This window comes from Saccopteryx bilineata, chromosome 6 (assembly GCF_036850765.1).
Source record: "Saccopteryx bilineata isolate mSacBil1 chromosome 6, mSacBil1_pri_phased_curated, whole genome shotgun sequence".
Taxonomy (NCBI): Eukaryota; Metazoa; Chordata; class Mammalia; order Chiroptera; family Emballonuridae; genus Saccopteryx; species Saccopteryx bilineata.
Window position 1 is genome coordinate 158,198,405 of NC_089495.1, and position 10,766 is coordinate 158,209,170.

Below are 10,766 nucleotides of genomic sequence, written 5' to 3' on the forward strand. Positions count from 1 at the left end.
CCCATCACCCAAAGTCAGATTGTCCTCTGTCACCTTCTATCTAGTTTTCTTTGTGCCCCTCCCCCTCCCCCTTTCCCTCTCCCTTTCCCCCCTCCCCCCGTAACCACCACACTCTTATTAATGTCTCTTAGTTTCACTTTTATGTCCCACCTACGTATGGAATAATGCAGTTCCTGGTTTTTTCTGATTTACTTATTTCACTTCGTACAATGTTATCAAGATCCCACCATTTTGCTGTAAATGATCTGATGGAATACTATACTCTTCACCTTTAAAATCTGGCTACAGAATCATGCCACATGCCAAAATGTTCATTCATGTTCCTCCAGAATTTCCAAAGACTTTCTGCCCCGAGCCTCTTCTTTACTTTCCTGGATCATTTCTGAGACTTTGATTCTTTCCTGTTTGGTTTGTTCTTATCAGCGAGAGTGCTGGTGCTAATGTGAATGCGAATGAGAGATCAGAAATGCAAGAGACAGGGATCCAGTTCAGGAAGACACACTTTCCGAGCTTAGAGCTCACTCCAGTTTCATGAACGAATACATATAGGGGGTGTTCTTTAACCTTCCTTTGCATTCATGTAAGCTGCTGGTGAACAGCAACTTAGCTGTTTCAAAGGAAAGAACCACAAAGCATCGTTGGCCACCAAAGAGCTCAGCTCTTAGAAAATATTTTGATGAGCTAAGTGTAAATGAATCAGAAAACATGAGGATTGAATTTCCACCGCTATATTCATGGGAGGCCCTCCCCCCCCTTTTTTCTTTTAGTGAGAAAAAAGAATGCAGTTTACAAACAAGGCTTAGGTTTTTTTTTTTTCTGAATCACATATTTAGAAACTATTTCAAAAGATCTTCCTGAATCTGAATGAACAGAAGTTTGCATGTTATCATTCATCTGGACTCTCTTGGTCTGTACTTGTCCAGGTGGCCAAAAGAGAAAATAAGTGATTGAGCAAGCTGACTTTAAAGGTCAGCATCCATTTAAGAAACTTCATTAATAAGACTCAGCTGTTTAAGAATTTACTATATATATACTGTCACAAAAATTAGGGGATATTTTATTGCTTCATATTCATTTTGAAATATCCTCTAATTTTTGTGAGCAGTATATTTTATATCAGAAGGAAAGTGTTTTGTTTTGTTTGTTTGTTTGTTTTAAGAATATCAGGGGTGCTTTCATCTTAACAACATTAGATGATCAGATAGGTTTGACAGAAGATTGCATTTAAGACTGTTTTAGGGCCAGATTTGGACAAAAATAGGCTTTTTCTGTATTGCCTATTTTGTTTTCATTTTTGGCATCTCTTCATTCTCCTTTGATGCCCTACCCACCTGATGGCCGGTGCCATGGGGTTTCTGTCTTTTACTGGCTCCCACAGGGCATCCCCCAACGTGGCATGATTCCCATCACCAAAACTTATACTTCTCCAGTACTGATTCCACAGTGTCCAAATAGTACATGTTATTTTAACAACATAAATTGCTCTAAATTATATTCATCTTTTTTTTAGCTGGGGTATGCTTTACTAAATTGAAAGATGATCAACATGTGTAAACTAATAAGCTATCTAAATGGTTACAGCAGAGGTGAGGGTTTCCAAATGTTTTGGCCCATCACCATGTTCTCCCACTCTGATAAATTGCCTTAATGACCTTGATTCTTCTCTTTCCTTTGAGTCCCTGCCCTTTGCCATGTGACTTTGAAGTTTCTCCCACTTAAGGATGTGGAGAGTATTTTCTTACAACTTGACTTTGAGTTTATCCATGTGACTGCTTTGACCAATAAAATATGAGTGGACATAACATGACCAAAGGTTTAAAAAGCTCTTAAACAACTGGGCTGGCTCACTGATATGTCTTCTGTCATCCCAAGGAAAGCATGCCGAGATGAGCCCAGGAGAAATATGAGGGATAAATGCCACAGTGTCTTCCAACCCAACTGCCCCACACAAGCCCAGCCAAGAACATCTGACCCCCAGGTAACCCCAGAAGTATGAGTGACCCCATTCAAAATCAGTAGAGCCAACTAACTGAGGTCAACTGAGATCAGCCAACCTCTAGTTGATCACAGATACATGAGCTAAATCAGTGCTCATTGTTGGATGTCATTAAGTTTGTGTACTTGTTTGTTATGCGACATTACTCTGAAGGTGGCTACTGATATGTTCTGCTCAAAGGGGCCATCAAAGAGTGATCTTACATAATGCCAGGTCTGAATTGCTTCTTTTGCAACATCAATCAACACAAAACAAATTCCAAAGCTAGTTATTTAGTTCAAAAAAGTCTTAAAGCAGACTGCCTGTGGCTCTGGCTAGCTATTTCTGCACCGGTTCCTAAAAAAAAACCCCCAAACTGGGATGGCTCTAGGATCCTTTTCTATAGCAACTGTGTAATTCAAATTGGACCCATGTGCCATCATAGAAAGACCATCCCGATACTTAACAATAATAATTATACTTAACAATGAGTTCATCTCAAGTTCGTACTGTAATTCACTAGGAACAGCATTGTCCCTCAAAACCAGGGGAACTAGGAATAAAGAATATTTACTTTTTCCTCTCTCTCTTTAGTCTTTCTACCAGAGTATGTTCTGCTCTGCTTCTCAAGTTCAAGCATTAACTTTTCTTGCTTGGAAGGCTGGTTATTGAGGTTAACATCCTAAATTTCTTTTTTTTTCTTTTTTCTCCCAATCCCCAGTGTAGATCTGTGATGTAAATGAAAGGAAATTGTTGGAACACTGAACTTTTGGGGTGAGGGTATGAGTTGTGGTCTCCTAACGGTAATGAGTTTAAGAAATAATTTAACTGGTGCCCCTGCTATAAGGAGAAGGGATGAGGTAGACAGGCAAGGGTTCAAATTGAGCAGGTTGACACAGGGGTTGGAAGACTTAAATGAGATAAGAAGTTATGAATCTAAAATTTATCAGTACTTTCCAATTAGTTTGGTTAAGATACTTAAATGAGGGCCTCTAGCTTCTTATTTTGACCTCATTTCTAAAATCAAGGCAAAAGGTCAGGCTCCTTAATCAAGAGCCATGATATTCTATGCTGACTGTTATTCAGATCCTACTTCAAATCTGCTCAGGATCACGTCTTCATTCATTCATTCACAATGATTATTATTGTTCTAAGCTTCACACATCATAGTCTGGAGTCCAGTGGTTATTAAAATATACTACAGGTATAGGCCACGCTATCACTAGTAAAGTGATAATTAAGTACATTTACAGAGTGGTCTTTTTGTAAACATATCAGCAAGTGAGCTTTTCAAGTGATTACATAAGAATCTGGAAAATCACCATATAACTTATAAAAGTCATAATAATTTTTTTTTGACAGAGATGGAGAGAGGAACAGATAGGGACAGACAGGAAGAGAGAGAGATGAGAAGCATCAATTCTTGGTTGTGGCACCTTAGTTGTTCATTGATTGCTTTCTCATATGTTCCTTGACCAGAGCGAGGGCTACAGCAGACCGAGTGACCAGCAACCTTGGGCTCAAGCCAGTGACCTTTGGGCACAAGCCAGAGACCATGAGGTGATATCTATGATTCCCTGCTCAAGCCAGTGACCCTGCATCCAAGCTGGTGACCTTTGGGGTTTCGAACTTGCATCTTCTGTGTTCCAGTTCGACGCTCTATCCCAGGGGTCAGGAAACTTTTTGGCTGAGAGAGCCATGAATGCCACATATTTTAAAATGTAATTCCATGAGAGCCATACAATGACCCGTGTATGTTACGCATTATCCAATAAAAATTTGGTGTTGTCCCGGAGGACAGCTGTGATTGGCTCCAGCCACCTGCAACCATGAATATGAGCAGTAGGAAATGAATGGATTGTAATACATGAGAATGTTTTATATTTTTAACATTTTTTTTTATTAAAGATTTGTCTGTGAGCCAGATGCAGCCATCAAAAGAGCCACATCTGGCTCGTGAGCCATAGGTTCTCGACCTCTGCTCTATCCACTGTGTCACCACCTGGTCAGGCTACAATAATAATAACTTTCTAATTAACTATTAGCCAAGGTACTATGTAATTAGGGAGGCAAAGTACTTTACTAGTGATAGCATGGCCTATACCTGTAGTATATTTTAATAACCACTGGACTCCAGACTATGATGTGTGAAGTTTAGGAATAATATTAATAATCCTTGTGAATGAATGAATGAAGATATGATCCTGAGAAGATTTGAAGTAGGATCTGAATAACAGTCAGCATGGAATATCATGGCTCTTGATTAAGGAGCCTGACCTTTTGCCTTGATTTTAGAAATGAGGTCAAAATAAGAAGCTAGAGGCCCTCAAGCAAAGCTTCATCTTTGCAACCTATTTTCTAAGGCAAACCCGATAAAAGAGGAAGACATTGCTCAGAGATTTGAGCAATCTGGGGCATGTATGAAGTGAGTTGCCCAGAGGGATGGAATCAAGAATAGACCTCATGGTGGGTCAAAGTAACAGAGGAGCAAAGATTCATGAATTGGACCAAATTTTGAATCCAGTACTGTTTCTTACAAGTATTGGGACCTGGAAAAATTATGTGACTTTTGAAATTCTATTTCATGACCTAAAGGGTGCAATAATATCTACCTCTGAGTTAAGATTGCTGTGGGAACCAAATGAAATAATGTATATAAATGGCCAGCAAAGAGTGTGATTTTATATTAACTTTCTTCATTTCCTTTTCACTTATTCTTGCTATTGGAGACTGTGTCTCAATTAAATTTATATTCCCTTTCTGTATCTTGCTCTGTTCTTAGCCCTTAATAAAGGGTTCAATAAATGCTTGCTTTTGAATGAATGAGCCAGCCGAGCCACATAAAATGACTTCAACGGTGCTCTCTAAAGAGTGATACAGGTATTAGTAGAACTGGTTGGGGTAAATCTGTGCCATTTAGAAAGCCTTATACCTTTTAAAAATATTTATTTTTAATTGTAGTAAACTATGTATAACATCAGATTTACTCTCTCTCTCTCTGTGTGTGTGTGTGTGTGTGTGGCAGAGACAGAGAGAGTCAGAGAGAGGGACAGATAGGAACAGACAGACAAGAAGGGATAGAGGTGAGAAGCATCAGTTCTTTGTTGTGGCTCCTTAGTTGTTCATTGATTGATTTCTCATATGTGTCTTGACCAGGGGGCTACAGCAGACCGAGTGACCCCTTGCTCTAGCCAGAGACATTGGGCTCAAGCTGGTGAGCCTTGCTCAAACCAGATGAGCCCATGCTCAAACTGGCAACCTCAGGGTCTTGAACCTGGGTCCTCCACATCCCAGTTTGACGCTCTATCCACTGAACCACTGCCTGGTCAGGCCCAATTTAACCAATTTTAAGAGTACACTTCAGTAACGTTAAATACATTCACATTGTTGTGAAATCATCACCACAGCTATCTCCAGAACCTTTTCATCTTGCAGAATAGGAATTCTGCATTCATTAAACACCAACTCCTTCTCTTCTGGCCCACCTGGAAGCCACCATTCTATTTTCTGTCTTTGTGAGTTTGATCAATCTAAGTAGCTCATCTCCTCATCTGTTGTATTATGTTGTATCTGTTAATCATGTAGTCATTTTTTTCTGTTACTGGCTTATTTCATTAAAATAATAGCACCAAGGTTCATCCACATTGTAGCATGTCAAAATTTCTTTCCACTCATAGGCTGAATAATACTCCATTGTATATATATATACTACAGTTGGTTTATTCATTCATCCACCATCCATCCACCAATGGACACTTGGGTGACTTCCATGTTTTGGCTGTTGTGAATAATGCTGTTGTGAACATGAGTGCACAAATATCTCTTTAAGGTCCTGCTTTCAATTATTTTGAACATGTAACCAGAAATGGAATTCCTAGATCATATGGTAATTCTATTGTTAGTGTTTTGAGGAACTGTCACACTGTTCTCCATAGTGGCTGCACCATTTAACATTCCCACCAGCAGTGAGCAAGGGTTCCTATTTCTCCTTCTTTTCATTGATACTTCTTTTATTATGGTAGCCATGCTAAAGGATATAAAGTGATATCTCATAATAATTTTTATTTCCATGATGATTAATGACCATGTGCTTATTGTCCATTTGTGTATCTTTATCCTGGTTCACTTTTCAAAACTCAGCAATTCAAATTGTACTGTTTTATCTCTTTTCTCCATCTATCTCATTTTATCCAGAGGAAGCAAAAACCACTTGTCTTCACATCTCTGACTGTGTGGAATGCAGCAGCTAGAACTACCAAACAGTCCCTGTTGGTACATTGGGCCAGCATGTGGAAGATGACAGAGATGGTGGCCAGAATGTTGATACAAATATTCCGTCAGCTACATCTTCAAATCTCCAGGGCTCTACCAAGCTATCAGGGAGCTGGGGAACCTTCTTCAAAGAATCCTAATTCCACAACCCCCCACCTCCAAATATAAACTACTATTAATACCTAGGCATTTATACTCCTTTCCATCTCTGTGATTAAATTACAATATTTGGGCCTGAGATCTCTTTTATCATAAAGTAAAAAAAAAAAAAAATCATCTCAAAGGAGAAGGATGCCCCCTTGGGGATGTGAATCACTTTTCTGTTATACAATTAAGAAAAAAAAAACTACACTGAAGAAAATGAGTTCAAAATGTAGCACGAGAGAGTTAAGCTTGCTAGGAGAGATGTCTTTCCTCCAGCAAATGCTAACTATTGAAACAAGCGTTGGAGAAATGTTAATAGATTTTCTTTTCCCTTGGAAAAGATTATATCTCTTTATAATCTATCACAAGTTAGAGTTTCTATTGCTCACTAAACAATGGTCTCTAATGATTTTGATTGAACATTCATGTTTGAATGAGCTGCCTCTATGGCCCTCAGCATAGCACTGCTAGCCATTTGCCATCTCAGGAAAGTACAGATAATTGTAAATAATATATATAAATAATAAAAGGAAAAATATAAATAATAAAAGAAAAAGGAATCTCAGCCTTAAATTTATTTCTCAGAGATTTTTTTTTAAATACGGCAGCTACAATTAGGAAGGTTCTGTGCCATACAATATTTTAGAAGTATTATATTTTATGATTATTATTTCTGTAAAAATGAGCATGTTGATGACATCTGGTAGCACTTTGTATATTTTGACTGCAATTTCTTTGCTGTAAATCTATTTTAGGTGTCAGGCTGTCTTTGTAAATTGATTCTGGGAGCCTTTATTCCATTCAAAGCATCCTTTTCTTCAATGTTTCCTTATGTAGCATTCTCATAAATTAAAAAAAAATTAAGTAGTCATTAATTGTTGGGAATGTACTCTCTCAGTTACATCTTGCCTTTACTGGTTCAAAAAGTATATTTTGTTATTGAAATACAATTTTGCTCTGGCCAGTTAGCCCAGTTGGTTAAGAGCATCATCCGGAAACAACAAGGTGGTAGGTTCAATCCCCGGTCAGGGCACACATGGGAAGCAACCAATAAATGACTGAGTAGAACAACAAAAGAATGCTTCCCTTCCCCCTCCTCTCCCTCTCCCTTCCCCTCTGTGTCTCTGAAAGTCAATAAAAGCTAAGCCATCCATAAAAACTAAACCCTAGCCAGATGGCTCAGTTGGTTGGAGCATTGTCTTGGTGTGGAGGTTGTCAGTTTGATTCCTGGGTCGGGGCACATACAGGAGCAGCTTGATGATTCTGTCTCTCTCTCTAAAAAAAAAAGAAAAGAAATAAGATTTATCAAGTACATGTTTATCTAAAATCTGTTGGAATGTTTTTTCCCCCATTCAACCAAATATCTTTAATAGTAACAATAGCTATCTCTTCAAATCTTTAGGGCAGTTTCTCTGTAACTAAAGAATTTTCTGCCTGACCAGGCAGTGGAGCAGTGGATAGAGCATCAGATTAGAATGTGGAGGACCCAGATTCGAGACCCCGAGGTCGCCAGCTTGAGCGTGGGCTCATCTGGTTTGAGTAAAGCTCACCAGCTTGGACCCAAGGTCGCTGGCTTGAGCAAGGGGTTACTCGGTCTGCTGAAGGCCCACGGTCAAGGCACATATAAGAAAGCAATCAATGAACAACTAAGGTGTCGCAATGAAGCACTAATGATTGATGCTTCTCATCTCTTTCCATTCCTGTCTGTCTGTCCCTGTCTATCCCTTTCTCTGACTCTCTCTCTATCTCTGTAAAAAAAAAAAAAAAAAAAGGAATTTTCTCATGGAAAAATAATTTCCATGTATCACTTTAGCTGTCAGAAAAAATGTGTGTATTCCCATAGAACATGACTGCTTTACTATTAGTCACTAAATGCAAAGGCCCAAACGAGGCCTCTGAGCATTTATCATCAAGTTTAGAATGGTTGTGTAGAATTTGAAATGTGCATTGCAGGACTTCAGAAACACTGAGAAAATTGCATTTTGCCTTCTTATCCTAAATGCTGAATCCCTTCTGCTCCCTTTTTCTCCATCCCTTCTCTCATATTTATATAAAGCTTCTCATTACCCAGCAAGTCTTGATTACTTTGGATTCTCAAATATGATTAGCTCACCAGTGCTTTTTTCCTTATTAGAAGGATAATGTACAAAGCTATTTTTTTCAAAGCTTTAAGTATGTACTACAAGCTTTTCTCATTTAATTTGCCTGACAAACTGCTGCTGTGGGGATGAGAGTTTCATGTTACAGCCTATGTGACAGGGAGAGACTAATGCACAGTGAGGTTAAGTAACTTCCCCAAAGTCACTGATTCAGGACATCATCGTGTCAAGAATGTGGGCCAAGGGAGCCTGGCTCCAGAGAGCCACTCTTTGCCCGTGCTATCGTGTTTCAGCTCTGCCGTTCAGGTGTCGTTCTTGTCTTGTGTCTTTACTAGCAACCCGTTTTCAAACCCTGGCTTCCCTACATGGGTCCTCTAAGCCACTTGTCCATTTTGTGGAAGTTTGTTTAGTTATAATCAGGTCATAGAAGCCCTAATTCCAGTGAACAGGATGCAAGTAAACTGTGATAAATTGCGCAGAGATAAAAGAGATCTCGGAGGGTACCACTGTCACCTCCCTCTTGTGACATAGGAAACCTCCCCTTTCTCTCTGCAAAATCTTACACTGTCTGGCTGATCACTGAGCACTGCATGGCATCACTGAGGGTAAAACTCCACTCTGTATTCTGAGGACTACTAACACTTAAGGTCCTTCTTATTTTCAGATTAAAAGTAAATATAATAGAAGTTCTAATATTTACTTTCCATATCCCCAAAATGGTCGGGACCTCTTCTGGAGTATAAATGGCCCAAGTGAGAGACCACTGCAATATGGAAATTTAATTCAGACTGCAGAACAAATAATCCTTTAACTCTGCACTGAATTTTTATGGAAGAGTTGAAATAAAAAATAAAAAGTAGAATGAAAGAGGCCAATTAAGATTAACACTTGCAAATCTCCTCTGATTTCCATAGAACCGGTAAATTCAGGCAAGCAGTTCAGCTCTCCAAGAGTTTTGAAGGATAAAATGTCTCTAAATGTCAAAAACTATTATCAGGCTTAACTAGAATTGGCTTTTGAGCCTCAGCCTGTGGTTATACAACACTCATCCTTCAAATACCCTTTCTGCAAGTGGTGGCTGACACTTGAACCTGTGAGAAATCCAGCCTTGGTGTGTCCAGACTGCCAGCAGGCTCTGCTGGAAGCTCATAGAGTCAGTGGCTCTTTGAGGGGGTTGGGGTAATGGAAGTCTTGTGCATAGAATGACAGGAGGCCAAATTGTTTATTAAAAAAAGTTCATGGTTAACCTCTACGTTTTTCCACTGGTGAACCTTTTTTGCTTTTTTGGATATGAAAATAGCCGATAATTTTATTGACCTGAACATTTACTCTCATCTTATATTAAACAGCCGAGAGATTTAAGGGGTGTTCAGAGAATTACAGCGTCTCAGCATAATGAATGTCTTATGTGACCGGGGCTGAGCCAATAGACCCACTACCTTATAATTTTTTCCCCTGATTACTTCGCTTCAGGTCCTTTGTGTGTTGCTAACAAAAACTGGATTTCACTGCCTGTTCCAGTGCGATGTTTCAAAAATTCCTGGAGGCCATTCTGGCTAACTCTTTCAAGTAAATCTCCCCTTCCTAATTTATAACTGTCTGTAGAACTTCTGGTCTTACTGCTGACCCACTGATCTGCCCTTACTTACCAGGGAAGCTGGTGCTAACAACCATCTAGAGATGAGTTGGAGAGAAGTTCAATGGTCTTTGGACCCCCATCTTAGAGTAGCCCTTGATAGTATGTCCAGTTGACTTTTCCATTCTTTCTGTTACAACTTTCATTACTAATGAGCTCCAGTTGGAATTGTGAAACATCCCCCCCCGCCCTCCCCCCGATTATCTGCTATTCTTGGGCATCTACAGCAGGATCAATCAGCCAGTAGAACTGAATTTCATGAGGTGTTTGTTTTATATTCTGAAATTTTATTTTTATTTTTATAGACAAATGGTAATATTACCAGACTGTTAGTATAATGAGTCACAGAAAAGTTAATAGTGACAAGAGATACCATTTTGAGCTAGTCTAATGCCATAAGGTAATGAGATTATTTTTCCATGATTTATACAAAACATCAGCTTTGATCCTAAGAATAGACCATCCAACACAGGGCAAATGAATGACACGCTGCATTTTAAAAAGAGTTTTGTTTATACATGTACATTTTATGGATCATATCTGAAATTTAAGTAGATGAGTGTGCCTGAAGTTCATACATTACTGGTGTGGTTAATAAAGAACCTCAAAGATTTTCCAATATGTATTTTAATTGGACTCA